General features: G+C 36.7%; 1 pseudogene; it reads right to left on the reverse strand.

Annotated features, from left to right (window-relative positions):
- Positions 1–16,197: 16,197 nt before the first annotated feature.
- On the reverse strand, positions 16,198–16,838 carry LOC149210036 (ACT domain-containing protein ACR4 pseudogene; annotated as a pseudogene).
- Positions 16,839–17,142: the final 304 nt, after the last annotated feature.

Below are 17,142 nucleotides of genomic sequence, written 5' to 3' on the forward strand. Positions count from 1 at the left end.
TTGAAATGGAAAGTCATTACCAAGGTACCCTTGACAACACCAACTACTTCCAATGGTTGTCCTACATTGAGGATTTACTTAGAAGTAAAGGTCTCTACAGAATAGCCTCAGGCCAAGAAAAGAAACCAAAGGATGTAGATAAGGCTGCTAAATGGGAAAATAGGCAAGATCAAGCACGTGGATTGATAGGGATGTCTATTTCTCTAGATCTTAGATTCCATATTGCAGAACTTGATACTCCTGATGAAGCAATGAAACAAATCAATAAAGTTTTTGGGATTAAAAATGAACTTAGAGCCCATCAACTTGAAAATGAGTTGCTTACATTGGACCCTAATAATTTTTCTTGCATTGAAGATTTCTTGTCCAAGTTCAAGACCCTTAGATATCTCTTGGAAGGTGTTAAAGTTAAGAAAGAAGATAGTAACCTTATCTATTCCATTCTTACTAAGTTGGGACCAGCCTACTCTGTGTTTGTTTCCACCTTCCATTCTACAAGAGAAGCCTTCATTTCTCAAGGAACAGACTACAAGTGCCCTTCCTTTGACTCTTTTTGTGATTCTTTAATAAGAGAACAAGAAAAAATCTTACACCTTGGTCTTCTTAATGTTGGAAACTCTTCCAAGAAAGCGTTAGCCGCCCAACAACAACCAAATTCAATGAATCCTAAGAAATCATATCCTAAAAGGAATGGTCCTAAACCAAACCAGGGTCCTAAGCAATTTCAGCCCCTAAATGAAAAATCATTTCAAAAAAATGATAAGACAAATAAAAACAAAGGGAAGAAGACTGATAGACATTGCAATTTTTGTAATCGAGATGGCCACTTAGAATCAAAATGCTTTAAGAAGACGGAAGCCTTGGAAGCAGCAATGAAGAAGCATAACATCCATTTGGGGCAATCTTCAACTTTGACTTCATCTTCAGGAATGGCACTTTCTGCATGTGGTTGTCAAGCATCTCGGTCTAGCTATGCATTAAATGTATCTTCTTCTTCTCATTCTCATGAGTGGCTCATTGATTCTGGAGCTTCTTATCACATGGCCAAAAAAAAAGCCATGTTTTCTTCTTTAAATGATTGTAACACCAAAAATATATATGTTGGTGATAATAGATCTCTTAATGTTGTAGGGACTGGAACTGTTCATCTAGACAATGGTCAGTTTAATGATGTATTATGTGTTCCAACCTTATCCTGCAACCTTCTATCTGTATATCAGATAAGTCATTCAGGTGAAGGTAAAATAGTTGAATTTTCACCTCATGATGTTGTAATCAAGGACCTAAGAGATCCTAAAACGATTTTAGCTACTGGAATTGCTGATGATTCTACAAGGTTGTATAAGTTTCACAACTTTGGGTCATCAAATCTTCCCTCAGTATTTGTTGCTCATAATGATGAAGTGAGCAAACTTTGGCATGAGCGATTTGGTCACTTAAACTATCACTCCCTTCAGTATCTATGTAAAGAAAATATGGTGACAGGTCTTCCTATGGTATCTTGCAGAGATGGTGTTTGTTCCGGATGTGTACTCGGAAAAGATCATCGGGACAGTTTTGAAAAATGTGCCTCTTGGCACGCCTCAGCCCCTTTACAGCTTGTGCATAGTGATTTATGTGGTCCACTTCCTGTTGTTTCATTCTCTAGCTGCAAGTATTTCTTAACTTTCATGGATGATTTCTCCAGACGCACTTGGGTATACTTCTTAAAACTCATGAGTGAAGTATTTAACATATTTTTGGCCTTCAAAGCCTTTGTTGAAAAACAATCTAGACATCAAATTCTTCAGCTAAGATCTGATAATGGCGGAGAATATGTTAAAAACACATTCATCAACTTTTTCACTGAGAATGGAATTCAAATGCAACATACTGTTCCATATACTCCACAACAAAATGGTGTAGCTGAAAGGAAGAATCGCACCTTAAAGGAAATGGCTAATTGTATGCTACAATCTAAAGGACTTGGTCTTAGCTTTTGTGCAGAAGAAATTAACTGTGAAAATTACATAATAAATCTCACTCCTACTAAGGCTTTAAAGAATATCACTCCAAAAGAAGCATGGAGCTCAATCAAACCAGATATAAGCCACTTTCGCGTTTTTGGAAGTGAAGCGTGGGCCCATATTCCAGATGAAAAGTATAAAGCTTTAGAACCTAAGAGTGAAAAATGTACTTTTGTTGGATATTCTGAAGATGTCAAAGGCTATAGAATTATTCCATTTAAGTCCAAAAATGTTATCATTAGAAGAGATGTAAAATTTGATGAAAATATATCGGCTTGCGAGCCTAGTCCGGCAGATGTGCCACCTCTCCCTATCTCTTCTACCTTTGAAAACATTTCTTCTTCAGATGATGAAAGTGAGGATGACAATCCTCCCCCACCATCTCAGGATCCTCCTTCTGCTCCTGAGCTTCCAAAATGGGTTCGTGCTACTCGAGATGCAGCAGGTGATCTTGCCGGTGATCCTACAGATCAGCGACGCACACGTTCTCAGTTCGAGAGAGCCTCTTCTTTACTGGCTCAAGCTCCAGTAAATTATGATCCTGACACCTTTGCAGAAGCTTCAGGCCATCCAGATTGGGAAGCAGCTATGAATGAAGAATATCATTCATTATTTGCAAATGATACATGGGATCTTGTTCCTCTACCAAAGGGACGAAAACTTGTTTGATGCAAATGGGTTTACAGAACCAAGTATGGACCAGATGGGAAAGTTGATAAAGATAAAGCTTGTCTTGTTGCTAAAGGTTTTTCACAGGTTGAAGGCATTGACTACATTGAAACCTTATCCCCTGTTTCCAAAATGAACTTTATCCGCCTTGTTCTTTCCCTTGCTGCCTCGTTTAAATGGGAAGTCCATTAGATGGATGTTAAATCTGCCTTCTTGCATGGGGACTTGCATGAAGAAATCTACATGGAACAACCCATTGGCTTCATAAAAAAAGACACCAGACTTGTATGTCAGCTTAAGAAATCCCTTTATGGTCTCAAGCAAGCTCCTCGAGCTTGGTATGCCAAAATGGACAGCTTTCTTTTAGAATCTGGCTTTTCTAGGTGTCATTCTGACAATACTGTCTACACCAAGAAAGTGGGAAAGTCTGTTATCATTCTTGTTCTTTATATTGATGATCTTATCCTTACCAGTAGCGATCCCAACCTTATCAACCATGTGAAGTCTAGCCTTAAAAGGAAGTTTGAAATGACAGACTTAGGACACTTACATTATTTTCTCGGTCTTCAAGTCTTGCAATCCAAGGAAGGTATTTCCCTTTCTCAGTCCAAGTATGCCTGTGATATTCTACGGCACTTTCACATGGAAGACTATAAGCCAACCCCTTCTCCCTTTCAGTCTGGAGTCAAACTTTCAGTCACTTGTACTTCTCCTGAAGTTGATGCTACCTTATAGCGTCAACTTGTAGGAAAACTTTTGTATCTAACCCATACTCGTCCTGACCTTTCCTTTGTTGTTGGCCCTGTTGCTCAGTTCATGCAAAATCCCCGTGAAAGTCATTGGAAAGTAGCTAAAAGAATACTTCGTTATGTTCGAGGTACAGTTCAGTTTGGGATTCATTACAGTACCGAAGCATCTCCTCTATTGGTTGGTTTCACTGATTCCGATTGGGCTGGTGACACTGATGATCGGAAGTCTACTACCGATTATTTGTTCACTCTTGGTTCCGGACCTATTACATGGGCTTGCAAGAAACAAGGTGCCATTTCTCTTTCATCAGCAGAAGCAGAGTATCGTGGTGCCATAGAAACTAGTAAGGAAGCCTTGTGGCTTTGTCAGATCCTGTCAGAGTTTGGCTTTCAGCAGCAGCATCCGACTACACTTTGGTGTGATAATCAAAGTGCCATTCAGCTATGCAAAGATCCAGTCCAACATCAGTGCAGCAAACACATTGAACTGCACATGCACTTCATCAGAGAGCTCATTCATGACCATGTTCTTGAAGTGCAATATTGTTCAACAGATGATCAAGTTACAGACATCTTCACAAAGGCTCTCACAGAGGCAAAGTTCACTAAACTTCGATTTATGGTTGGAGTTCAAGAAGTTGTCACTAAGGGGGGATAGGCTCTAGTGCCTCCTTCCTTCTCCTATTGTGTCATATTTGTAAATCCTTCAATCCTATCCCAAGTTGTTCTTAAGGGGGGATGTTAGGATATTCCGACACATAGGAAATAATTAAGTACAACTTGGTCTAGTATAGAGTTAGGTATAGAGTTAGGTAAAGTGTGTTTCTTTACCGTTGTACATTTTGTAACTTACAATCCGACGTTCACGATATGTAGTGATCCGACGGTTCATTCTCTCCTCGGTATTACCGACACTTGATCCGTGGCTTGACACCCGATTGGTCCATGATTTCTATTTAAAGCGCATGGAGGGTCATTTGTAGGGTAATCCGTGCATGAGAGAAGCATATGTAAATTTTCATTCTTTTATTAATAAATTGCCTAAAGTGGTCGCGTTGGCTCAGGCTGTGGAATATTTCCCTCTTTGAGGGTTTTAACCACGTCAAAAATAATGGTGTATTGATCTGCGATCTGGTTATGAGCGGTGTCCTTTGGTGTTCTGTCTGAGGAACTTACCCAGTAAATTCCTACAGGTTTCATGAAAATAAGTCGCGTATATACGCGAGTTAGACATTGCACAGTCGCGTATATGGAGATCTGAAGAAAAACAATAGAACAGACTCAGGAAATGGTTCTGTTGTGGTGGTTAGCACAAGCTCAGGGGGAGCATATGCTTCGAATAATGCATTGTTGGCATTACGGTTAGAAGTCCTTGGTGTTGATGCTTATTGACATATAATGCTACTGATTATTGATTGACTAAGAGAATGGATTGTAGATTAAGATGCTTATAGTGCAGATCATATAGTGTATGATAACTGCTGATATCTTTCATGGTCTTATCTAGGTCCTTGGTCTTTGTGAGTCATATGATGTATCTTGTTACCCCACTATGCATGGGATGGATGATGTAATGGTTTTTGTGTTTGAGTAAAAAATGGTGTATCCACACTTCATTGGGAGATTGATGTATGTATGAGTCTTTAGGAAGGTCATTGGCAATGTATGTTTAGAGTAATGTTATGCTTTTGTAGACCTTGCATTTGCTCAGGGGGAGCATGGACGGATTGGTACAAATTGGCATGTACAAAGGGGGAGCTCAATAAGAAACTACAACATGTATTCAGGGGGAGCATGGACAACAGAATGTATATCAAAGAAGAGAATATCTTGGTCTGCCCTTTTCCCTTGATGTCAAAAGGGGAGAGTGACTTGGTGTGGTGGTTTCCATCAAGTCCAAACGGGGATATTGTTGGAATTATGATACTAGTGTTGTCCTTGATGGAAACTCACTCAGAGGTATAATACTGGTGATGGAAACTCAATCAGAGGACAGATCTTAGTACAACAGGTCAAGAGAGACATATACGCAGGTTAACCTTGATGAAAGTGTGTATACACGTGGGTGAGAATATCAAAAGGTGCATATACGTACACACGCAGGTTCATAGAATGAAAGGCGTGTACATGCCAGAAAACTAAGTTTTGGTCTATGGTATTTGGTCCATGGTATTTGGTCCAAAGTGTTGACCCTAGGTATTGGGTCCAAGGTATTGGTTAAACATGGTTTTGGACCATGCTATTGAGAGAAGCCTAAACCTATATAAAGAGAAGATCATTAGGCCAAGGGTAGGTGTCCAAGTGATGAATATCTAATTAAGTGTCAGATCTAGTATGCTGGCTATGGGTTTGTGATGTTGTGCTTGATCTGAATCAAGGATGCACTCATGTGGATGATCATGAATAATGGATGGGGATCTTAAGGCTTGGAATGTTTATCATTATATGGTTTGATTATGTATAGACTAGATCTGAATTATTAACACATGCTTTATTGTATGAATGTTACGATCTGGGTATGACTGATGTCTGGAACAGCTGCAAAGTTATTAGTAAGTATTTGCAGATCTGTACATGGGTTCGCTTTGGTAAAAGCACGTATGTACGCTATTTTGGTTCTTCATAGTATTGTATACATTATAAGATATGATATTTGAACTTACAGTTGGATCTGGTTATTGTTGCAGAGTTCTGTTTTCTATTCTATGTTCTGGTGACTGTGTTGTTGATAGGGTTTTAGTGGTTCAATATTGGGTGATTCATAGATTGATGATGCAGGTATAAGTTGATGATTGTATTACAGTGGTGATTGTTTTGTATTTATGGATCCAGTATGAAAATGTATGAAACGTGGTCCCTAGAAGATCGTAGAGTTTAGTAGGCCGGCACCTACGTACTGGTAAACATATCGGCCAGTATAAGAGCCAGGGTGTTGTAGCTCCCTTCCAGGAGCAACTGGAAAATGAGTGAAGGTTTGAGCCTTCAGTATAGTGGCACCTACATACTAATAAATGGATCACCTAGTAAAAGAGCTAAGAAGGTTGTAGCCTTTTGTAGGTAGAAGCTTGTGCACAGGTATAAGACTGCACCAGTACTATTGTAAAAAGAAGTTTCTTATTAAAAGAAGATATAGACGAATTGCAGCAGGTGGTTTTCACCCACATTGGGTTTCGACCTTATATCATGGTGTTCATGTGTGCTCCTTATGTGTGATGATCTATTCTGTTTTACTGCACCTGTTTACTGTTAATATGGTTAATAATGTTCTTATGCACTCATTGAAGATCAACTAATTGAATCATAAGTTTATTGGATATACGCTAGTTGCATTAAACGTAGTTGCGTATATATGCATGTATCCTTAACTTAAGTAGCGTATATGAATTTAGATATGGAAATGAAAAAGTTATTATTAATTAGATAATACTGATTCACCCCCCCCCCCTTCTCAGTATTATTTCCAATAGAAACAACAAGGATGATTGATTGTTTACTGAAACTCTCTCTCAACGCAATCCAAACATGGTACAAGTTCCCCTGAGCTAGAAAATAACATATGACATGAATCCTAACACTAGTCACACTGGTGTAAATTTGACTTAGGATTCTTTACCAACACTTCCTTGGCTTATGACCATGTTTTTTATGCCATCAAGCACACTAGATCAACCACTCCACTGCCAAACTAGAAATATCCTAAGGAACCTTCATAGCCAAGATTCAAATCTGAAAATAAGGTTCTAACTCAATGAGATGCAAATTCATGCATATATTGTAACTCTCAAAATCCCACAATGATAACACGTTGGGGGATTTAAAAAACATTAGATGAAGACAATCAAGACTCTGCATAGGGTGTGTAAGAATGGTGAAAATCCCTCCTAGTCTCATATTCTTGCTACAATAATGATCAAGCTCTCCAACTATATATAATTTGCAATAGATCAACAACATTATAATCTAGTTCGCTACAATGTTATAAATATGACTAAGGTAGTTTTGAGGAAGAGAAAGTGAGGATTCAAAAGAATACATTGATCTGTGCTAGAAAATAACATATGAAATGAATCCCAAAACCAGTCAGACTGGTGCTGATTCCACTTAGGATGCTTTTCCAACACTCACTTAGCCTATCACCATCTTCTTTGAGCCAACATGCACACTAGCTCGACCACTCCTCTGTCAAAATTAGAATTTTCCTATGGAAACTTTATATAATGGCAACATAATCCTTCATAATATGAGATGGAAGTGGCTGTAATCAAATTCATAAATATCACATAGAACCTTGAAAAATGTTCATTGGTGGCTCTTCTCCAATGTGAAATGATAGTGGCTCATACCTGTAAGGACACCGGTTATTGTAAATATTAGATAGAGAACATGCACATTCCATACACAATATTTCATTATCATAATAATTCAGATACATACGAAGCATGCATAATTCCTACTAGAAAAATACAAGATTATTAGTTTTAAAAATAGATGCATCTATGGAGAGCTTGAAAATTTGACCTTAAGTAGACTCAAAAGAAACAAATGAGTTAACTTGTAGGCAACGTGTCGGAAGTTTGATTTATCTTACAAGCATTGATTCATATCTTAGTTTTGTAGACAACTACATATCCAGATTTCACACAAACCCTGAAGTAAAAAATCGGATAGCAATAAAAAGTGTTTTGAAATATGATAAGAGTACAACAGGTTTTGGATTAGTAAATGGTGAAAGCTGCACATTTCTTTTAACTAGTTATATATATTCTAATTGTGTGGGATTAATAAATAATTGAAAACAAATAACTATATATGAGTTCACTCTTGTAACAGATGAAATTTTATGGTTGATCAAGAAAAATGTGGTTTCACTTTCTTCTATGGAGGAAGATCATAGGGAAATAATAAAAGTACCACGTGAAACAATTTGGCTTAAAAGAATACTTGCACACCTGATCTTGAACATACCAAGCCAACATTTCTTTTATGTCGGAATTAAAGTGTTCTAAAATTAGCAAAGAATCTAGTTTTTCATGAGTGAACCAAGCAAATTGATTTCCAATATATAGTATTACAGGGACCTAACACATTTCATGACACAACTGGTAGAAAATGAAGAGGTTCAAATTGAATATTTTACCACAAAACAATAGACGACAAACAGTTTTACCAAGCCACTTGGTGCAGATAAAATTGTCAAAGTTTGAGAAACGTTTGGTGTACTTTCCAGAAATACCATTAAGGTACGATGTTATAGTGATTATAATAATGGTCATTTATTAGTAATTAAAATTTCCATTACATAAATACATAGTATACTAACTACTTTTGTGTTTACAATAAATAAATAGGGAAAAAAACATACATCTTTCTCTTCTTCATTCATATATATGTAAGAGGACATGATTTTGAATGAAAATATAAACTAGCATTTGCACCTAATGTTGCAAAGGAAACGCCGTAAGGCATAGTGTGTGGAAGAATATTGAAATGTGAATGGGCTTTTTTGAAAGCAAGGGTCGATGATAATGAGTTTGAATTGAGAAGCCATGCCGAAAACCCTATTCGGGGGTTAAAGTGGCTATGAAATAGAATAAAAGTAGTCATAAATATCCATTGAACTTGTTTAGACACCTTAAAGATTGCCTAGTTGAAGGTGAAGTTAAACAAATGAATTCACGTGAACAACAACTAGGTATCCATATCAATATACAAGGCCACCCGACATGCTTTGAAACACATGGATAAAGAATGGGACTAGGTAAAACTTTCTATTTCCCTTTTCCTTTCAGTTTCATTGTTTAATATAGCCTCTCCTCTGGATATGTAGAGAAGTCTTATTCACTGAAATGCTATAAACCACCTTAACTCAGGGTTTCGGAATGGCAGACATGCTCTAAAACATGGGGATAAAGAATGGGACCAGGTAAAACTTTCTATTTCCCTTTTCCTTTTAGCTTCATTGTTTAATATAGCCTCTCCTCTGGATATGTAGAGAAGTCTTATTCACTGCAATGCTATAAACCACCTTAACTCAGGGTTTCGGAATGCCAGGGTCTTGGGCATTATGGGTTGCAACAGAGTTGTTTACAACGGTGGTCCCCTAATCCATAGTTTTTGTTGAATGTTGTTGAACAGATATACTTGGCAGATTATAATCATGACAAGGCAGAGCAGTCTGTTCTGTGGACCTTAAGTGCAGATGTTGGAAATAGGTATCAATGTCTAAGGCCTATGAACAACATTAATTTGAATATGGATGTGAAAGCTGCAGATAGCCATGTTGGAGGAATACGTGATGGAAATGAACTCATCCTCTTTGAGTGGAAGAAACAGAGCAACTAGAAATGGAAGCTCCAGCCCATCTATTGTAAGCAATCTAACAATAACATGTTGTCTTTCAAGCTCTTTATTGAAATTAGCATCATTTCTGTAAGTTTATCAATAGAAAGGACGGAGGGTTCATGCTACTTGAAAGTTTATCATTTCTGACATTTTCTATAAGTTTTTTTGGCATCATTTTCCACATTCTTTTGTTTGCAGGTTTGGGTGTTCATCATAAGTTTGCTTGGCCTTGCACCTCTTGCTGAACGTATAGGATTTGTCACCGAGTAAGTGAAAAATTGCATGGTATATGTACATAGGTTATGTGTAATCTATACCTTGTACTGCAATTGTTTATACACTTGGAATGGTCACTGCAGTGCAGTGACTTCATAAAATATTATGTTTGTTGGTTTTACAATCTGATGTTTTGTTGTAAATTGTTGCAGACAAATTGCATTCTACACTGGACCACCAAGTGAGATTCTTATATGTATATGGACTATGTACTCATATTTGTGTATACAAGATATGAGCTAATTGATATATATGAGAAAGTGTTTGACATTTCAAAGTAACTGATGCAAATATATTGTTAATTAATTCTCCTATAGTTGGCGGGCTGCTCAACGCCACATGTGGAAATGCAACAGAGATGCTCATTGCAGTGTTCACACTTTACCATGGCAAGACCAATGTGGTCAAGTATTCTCTACTAGGCTCTGTGCTTTCCAACTTACTTTTTGTGCTTGGCACATCTCTCTTTTGTGGAGGAATTGCCAACATGAAAAAAGAACAACGGTTTGACAAGGCATGTGATATATTTTTAGTTTTTCTTTAACAACCTAGGCCACCAAAACAAGTACGACCTGCTCATGATATTCATTCATTAGGGCCTAACCATGGGTGTTGTATTGCTATATGACGTAGGTTATTTCTGGAATCGACTCCAGTCTTCTCATGATGGCTTCACTGTGTCTCATGCACCCTTGGCCCTTCAACAATCTATGGCATATAGTGAAGCAGCTGTATCAACATTACAACTATCTAGAGTCAGCAGCATCATCATGCTGATAGCTTATGCTGCATATTTGTTCTTCCAATTAAGGAAACAGACAATTGTTTGAAGAAGGCCCAGAAACAAAGGAGCTTTTTCTCTGAATCCTCAACAGCAAGAATTCTTTGTCTTGGGTGGTTCCACTCCATCCCCATCTCCATATACATCCATAATATTAACTCTGTTGAGAGACAATTGAGACTTATAATAATCTGAATTCAACATTTTCTTGCTCACATTAGTGTAAATCTCCTTGACCACAATTTGGAATGCAGGCAATACATTTGTATTATCCAGAGCCAATTCATAGTCAAATGAATCCATGCATGATTGACTACAAGCAATGGCTTATCTAATCATGATTCAGTGTTTGAAGGCTGCCAAATTTGACTCAGAGGAAGAGGTAAGTGACGCTCCAATGGTAATTGGGGATCTCCTTCTAGATTTGCATGACACTGGCTTGGAGCTTGCAGCTCTGGATGAATCTATGTCAAATGGCAAAATTTTGTATCGTCTCAGATCGAAACTAGAATGTGTCTTGGAAAGGAGAGGAAAAAATGGTGATTTTTGGCACTCTAAATTTCTCAATTTCTTAGTGGCATTGTCTAATAGACGGCGCGATCGTGTTGAAAAGTGGCTTCACTGCAACACTGCAGAATTTTCTGGGAATGCTGATGTACAAAAGTTACAACTGGAGGCAATTTTATCACTTGTAGAACTGAAACAGGGACTCTCTGTATGTGTTTGTAAATGTTCTGTATGTTTTTGGTAGTGTGTTCTAGAGAAGGGCCATTCCTCTGATCACTCTTGTATGGGTAACCATTGTTGTGATGAAAGGTGCACATATTGCTCTCTTGAATCACACCAAGGAAATGAATTGGAGGAATGCCGAAAATTGGTAGGTCATGATGGGAGTCATGATTGCAAAAAGAAAAATCATACATGTATGAAGCTCTGTTCTTTATTTGATAAATCATCTAATTGTAACAAATTTTGTTGCTTGAAGGTTGGCCATGAAGGTTACAAATTGCTACAAATTGGCAAATGCCTACAAATTGTTCATTCTAATAAAATGAAAAGTTATTTGCAGGTGGGATGTTGTCTTTTAACAAGTATACTTCCAAGGATTGCCAAACTAAAGTCCCCATATGGATTATTAAGCAATGATGCATTTCAGATTAGGACAAATTCTATATCAGCATATTATTATACAACCTTAACTAATGCATTGACTAGCTTTTCCACTAGGCAATCAACTAGTGTAACGGATTTCACTTCGAGTGGATCTTTTCCAATATAATTGACTACAAGCAATGGCTTATCTAATCATTTGACTATGAATTCTCATGGTGAATCTAATACAAAAATTCCATCTATAAGGGACACTTGTCTTCTCCAATGGTTGACTAAGACAATTGAAGTTGTCGATGTTAATGTAGGTACGATAAATGACTCAAGAAAGACTTGATAGAAATAGTATGTTAGTGTTGCTTTCATGGCATGTATCCTAAAGGAATTGATCTCAATAGACATTCAGATGCACAAGTTTAATCTAAATGGGAGAATGATATGACTAAAGAGTGCAATTCCTTTGATGAAAAATAAAAGTTGACTTAGTTCCCCAGGCATAAAGAAAGAATGTGATGAAATGTCTAATGGTCTACAAGACTAAATTTACCATCTACAAATGTTATTGAGAAACATAAATTTACTTGTGACAAAAATCTTCTCTCAACAAGATCATATTCATATTGACTACATTGAAATCTTTGCACCTATTGCAAATATGAACTCTTATCTACTTATTCTTTCACACATTATTCATTCTGTATAAGAGTTATAACATACATCCTACTAAACAAATCCTTTTACACTTTGAAGCAAGCCTCCATAGTGTGGTATAAGAAGATTGATTGATTATTAGTTTTGGTTTCAAGCATCATGAATTTGATTGTAGTGTTTATATTTTGCAAATGACGATACTTACATGTTGGTGACTTAATCATAAATGTGCAAGCGATAATACTTACATGTTGGTGACTTAATCATAAATGTGCAAGCGATAATACTTACATGTTGGTGACTTAATCATAAATTGAAGTAGTGTCAACCTAATTTTGGGTTTGAAAAAACAATAAATAGAGATATTTAGAATTACAAACCTGAGTGTGTTGTATTTTTCCTTATGGAAGCCAAGTTTTGCAAATGGATAACAATATATTTATTTACCTAAATATAAATCGCCATTCATTAAACATGTTTAGGATGGAATAATATAAACCATTTTTGGCACCATATCAATCAAGAGAGACATTGACTGAGTGTGCCTTTGAAAATTAATGGTACTCTCTACAAGAAGACTACTGGAGCCTCATTTACTTGATTCATAGCAGATTTGATATATTATTTGATGTTAGTGTGGTCTACAAATCCATGTAGGATATGAAAGAGAGCTGCTTAGAGGCCACAAAAAGGATTGTTTATGAAAGATACATATTAGCACAGTATGAAGTACTGCATTGAGAATATGAAACTAGTCAGTTACTTTGGTCTTGTAAGAAGCAGGCAGAACTATTGACCACTAAAATTGAATATAAGGGTGAATTTAATGTTGACAAAATCAATGTGAATCCACATAATGGATGAGGTTAGCTTCTCGTTTGAGCAATATATTCCAATGTATTATGCAATACAAAATCTTCTTGTTCATAGTAAAATAGTGTATGTGGAGTCTTCATCCCCATTATCTGACAAAATAAAGATATTGTGAATCTTCTTGTTCATAGTAAAATAGTGTATGTGGAGGCTTCATGCCCATTATTTGACAAAATAAAGATATTGTGAATATTATTTATTGCAAAATAAGTAATCACATCATTAATATTTTTGCAGAGCCATTAACAAAAGACAAGTTTACGAAACTTTGAACTATGTTTTGGATTTAAAAAATTGCAATCATGGTAGAGTGTACATAAGACAATTTCACCTCTAAAAATTTTCAGATAGTTGTGTTGACAAATGACCTTTGAAACATCAATTTCATCATACAATTTGACCTTTTATGGTTATTGTTGATTCACAATGGAAGGTCAAATTACTAATTGGTTAGATTCGTCCAAGGTCCCCAAGTTATGCAAGTCGAAGTATCTAAGATAGGTCCCCAAGCTTTGCAAGTCAAAGTATCTAAGATAGGTCCCCAAGCTTTGCAAATCAAAGTATCTGAGATGAAGATCCAAATGCATTTAAGATGATTAACGTTGATTGTTTTTCCTATTTTAGATGAGTTACTTTTAATTTTAAGCCATATATAAATCATACCGATTGTCTTATCATTAAAATTATTTAGCTATCCATTTTATGTCAGGCAATGCTTACTTGTACTTCAACACTGTAAATATATCTTTGAACACAACATTTTCTTGAAATTCATTATTCTTCGTTCCTGTAAGTCCACGGCTCTCTAACAACCATTACCATTGACTTGAGTACATTTAAAGAACATTGTGATATACTTAAAACCCTAGTTTTAAAAATAAGACATAAATTCCTTGAGAATTCACTTTCTAATAAGACATAAATTCCTTGAGAATTCACTTTCTTTAGATCCTTTGAAAGCTCATTTACCATAGGAGTTCACAATTTATTGTTAACTATCCTCGGCTGCACTTGGAGATGATACAGCGCATAGCAACCTCCCATGAAATAACAACAGAAATCTTATAAATTAGACAGAGAAAATCAACATTGCCATGAAATACCTGAAGTATCATCATCGCGGTTACTTCATAAAAAGTGCCAAACATAATACAAAGAACAATAGCACAAACAAGCACCACACACATTTGTAATAAACTTTTATTATTATGGGCTGATAAAGAAACAGAGGATACAGAGCTATACAAAGGCCAACCCCCAGTCAAGTTGATCACAAACAATGAACTATGATCATCCAAAGGCCAACTCCATTGAATTTGCTGTACAATTATTTACATATTTTACATCATCAATACAACGGTATAAGAAGTGCAAGTGATCAGAAGTGCCAGTGGATTCAAATGATTTAAGAAAGAAGGGGGAAGCACTGTATTAGCTGATCCAGCGAAAACATACCACTGACCAAGAATCTCTAAACAGAAAGGTGGGGTGCAGTTCCTACGATAAATTTCCCCAAATTGTCACTTTGTGCTGTACGAATCTCCTACCAAATCACACTCCTCTCAAATTCAGATGTTCAGCAAGAAGTCCAGAATCTAACGCCTTCTCCATCAGTCTGCCCAATTCTTGCAGATAGACTTGGGATCGTGCCTTCCACTTTTCAAAGGAAACCTCCAGTGGCTAAAAGGAGTATTTTACTTCCTACAAGGCCAAGAGGTGCTAAGAATCTATGTCAAGCACTAGAATATATGTTAACACTGTGATTCATCAATGGTCTTTACCTGTGTAGTTTGAAGAGTTGTCATTTTGTAGAACAAAGACTATTTATCAGCTTGTAATTTGTACAACTTGTATAAGCAATTCTAGATTAGGTGGATTTAGTTCCTTTCTCCTACCACCACTGTAATTAGTGCTGTCTTCTTTGAGATCTATCAAATTTTCACACTTCTCTATGATGAGGTCAATTTCATAATTCCTGGGTCATCAAATGACAGGGCCATGTTCGGCCAGTGTGGTGAATAGTTCTCCATTGCTGGTCTTCTGTTCGATGATCAACAAATCATATTTGGCAAATCCCAGTGGTATTGTGCTTTCTAGATCCTGGCATTGATGTACCCAATTTATGTCTTTAGCAAGGTAATTGTCACAGTGGAAAACAGATGAACGACGATGGTTTTTAGAGAACCATCATCCATACATACAACCTTCAAAGGAAATTACTTAATTCCATTGCAATAGGACCAAAATACAACATCTAAGAATAGGATTTTATCAATCCAAGACTGTAGAGAAAACGCTCTGACTTTGATTTGAAGAGATCACCAAGGGAGAATCGGATGGCAGGTTCCCTTGGAGGAGATTTTGTATGCATACAGTCGTCTTTTACTTGCAAGATTGTTAGTCCAATTTCTTGGCAAACAGCTTCTACTGTCTTGGCATCAACGGGGTTTCCAGCTGTATCATTCACATAGAACACATCAGCTACCTTATCACCCCGCGTTGACACCTCTGCTTTTGTAACTGACATCCCATTTTCTCTAAATATGCGAGTCACCTCCGACAGAAGCCCAACACGGTCGTTGGTGCAGAGTTCCAGTCACATACCCTGAATTCATAAAATATCATCAACAAAACTCACACTAAGCTGACTAAAATTTAAAAAGGATCAAATTTGAATGCATCGGGAATCCCAAGTCTTAGGGTTTTGAATAAATTTCCACCATGGATTCGATCCTTGGACTCATACCTCTGATGTTCTTCGTCTAATGGCAGCCTCGAAACACTGAATCACACGTTGCTTCTCTGCTTCTGAATACATGGGGCAACCATCAGTATGCCTGATGTAGTACTCCTGTATCACAAAAGAGAAGAATGGAAATATATACCCCAACTCTTCTTTAACCTAATTTAGATTCAATATTAATCCCATTAGGGATGTGATCTGAAACCACCTATACCTGGTTTAACAAAATCAAATTAGGAAATAAAAATTTGAAAAAAAACAAAGATCCTATGAAAAATCAAGTCCCTTGTAGTTGCTGGAGCTATACCTGAAAAGTTTGTGGGCCTTGAGAGTCTATAGTGGCATGAAAGACAACATACTCCATATCTGTCAAGCTGCAAACAATATCAAAGAGAAGCTTAGGTCTGTCTTTACACTGAACAGTCACCACAGAATACCCCCTCTCCAAACAGTTGTCAACAGTCACAAGAGGCTTGGCGTTGTCGTTGTCGAAGTATCTAAGATAGGTCCCCAAGCTTTGCAAGTCAAAGTATCTAAGATAGGTCCCCAAGCTTTGCAAATCAAAGTATCTGAGATGAAGATCCAAATGCATTTAAGATGATTAACGTTGATTGTTTTCCTATTTTAGATGAGTTACTTTTAATTTTAAGCCATGTATAAATCATACTGATTGTCTTATCATTAAAATTATTTAGTTATCCATTTCATGTCAGGCAATGCTTACTTGTACTTCAACACTGTAAAGATATCTTTGAATACAACATTTTCTTTAAATTCATTATTCTTCGTTCCTGTAAGTCCACGGCTCTCTAACAACCATTACCATTGACTTGAGGACATTTAAAGGACATTGTGATATACTTAAAACCCTAGTTTTAAAAATAAGACATAAATTCCTTGAGAATTCACTTTCTTTAGATCCTTTGAAAGCTCATTTTCCAT

This window comes from Pinus tabuliformis, chromosome 1_2 (assembly GCF_031772625.1).
Source record: "Pinus tabuliformis cultivar Carrire ecotype Pingquan chromosome 1_2, CPIR1, whole genome shotgun sequence".
NCBI lineage: Eukaryota > Viridiplantae > Streptophyta > Pinopsida > Pinales > Pinaceae > Pinus > Pinus tabuliformis.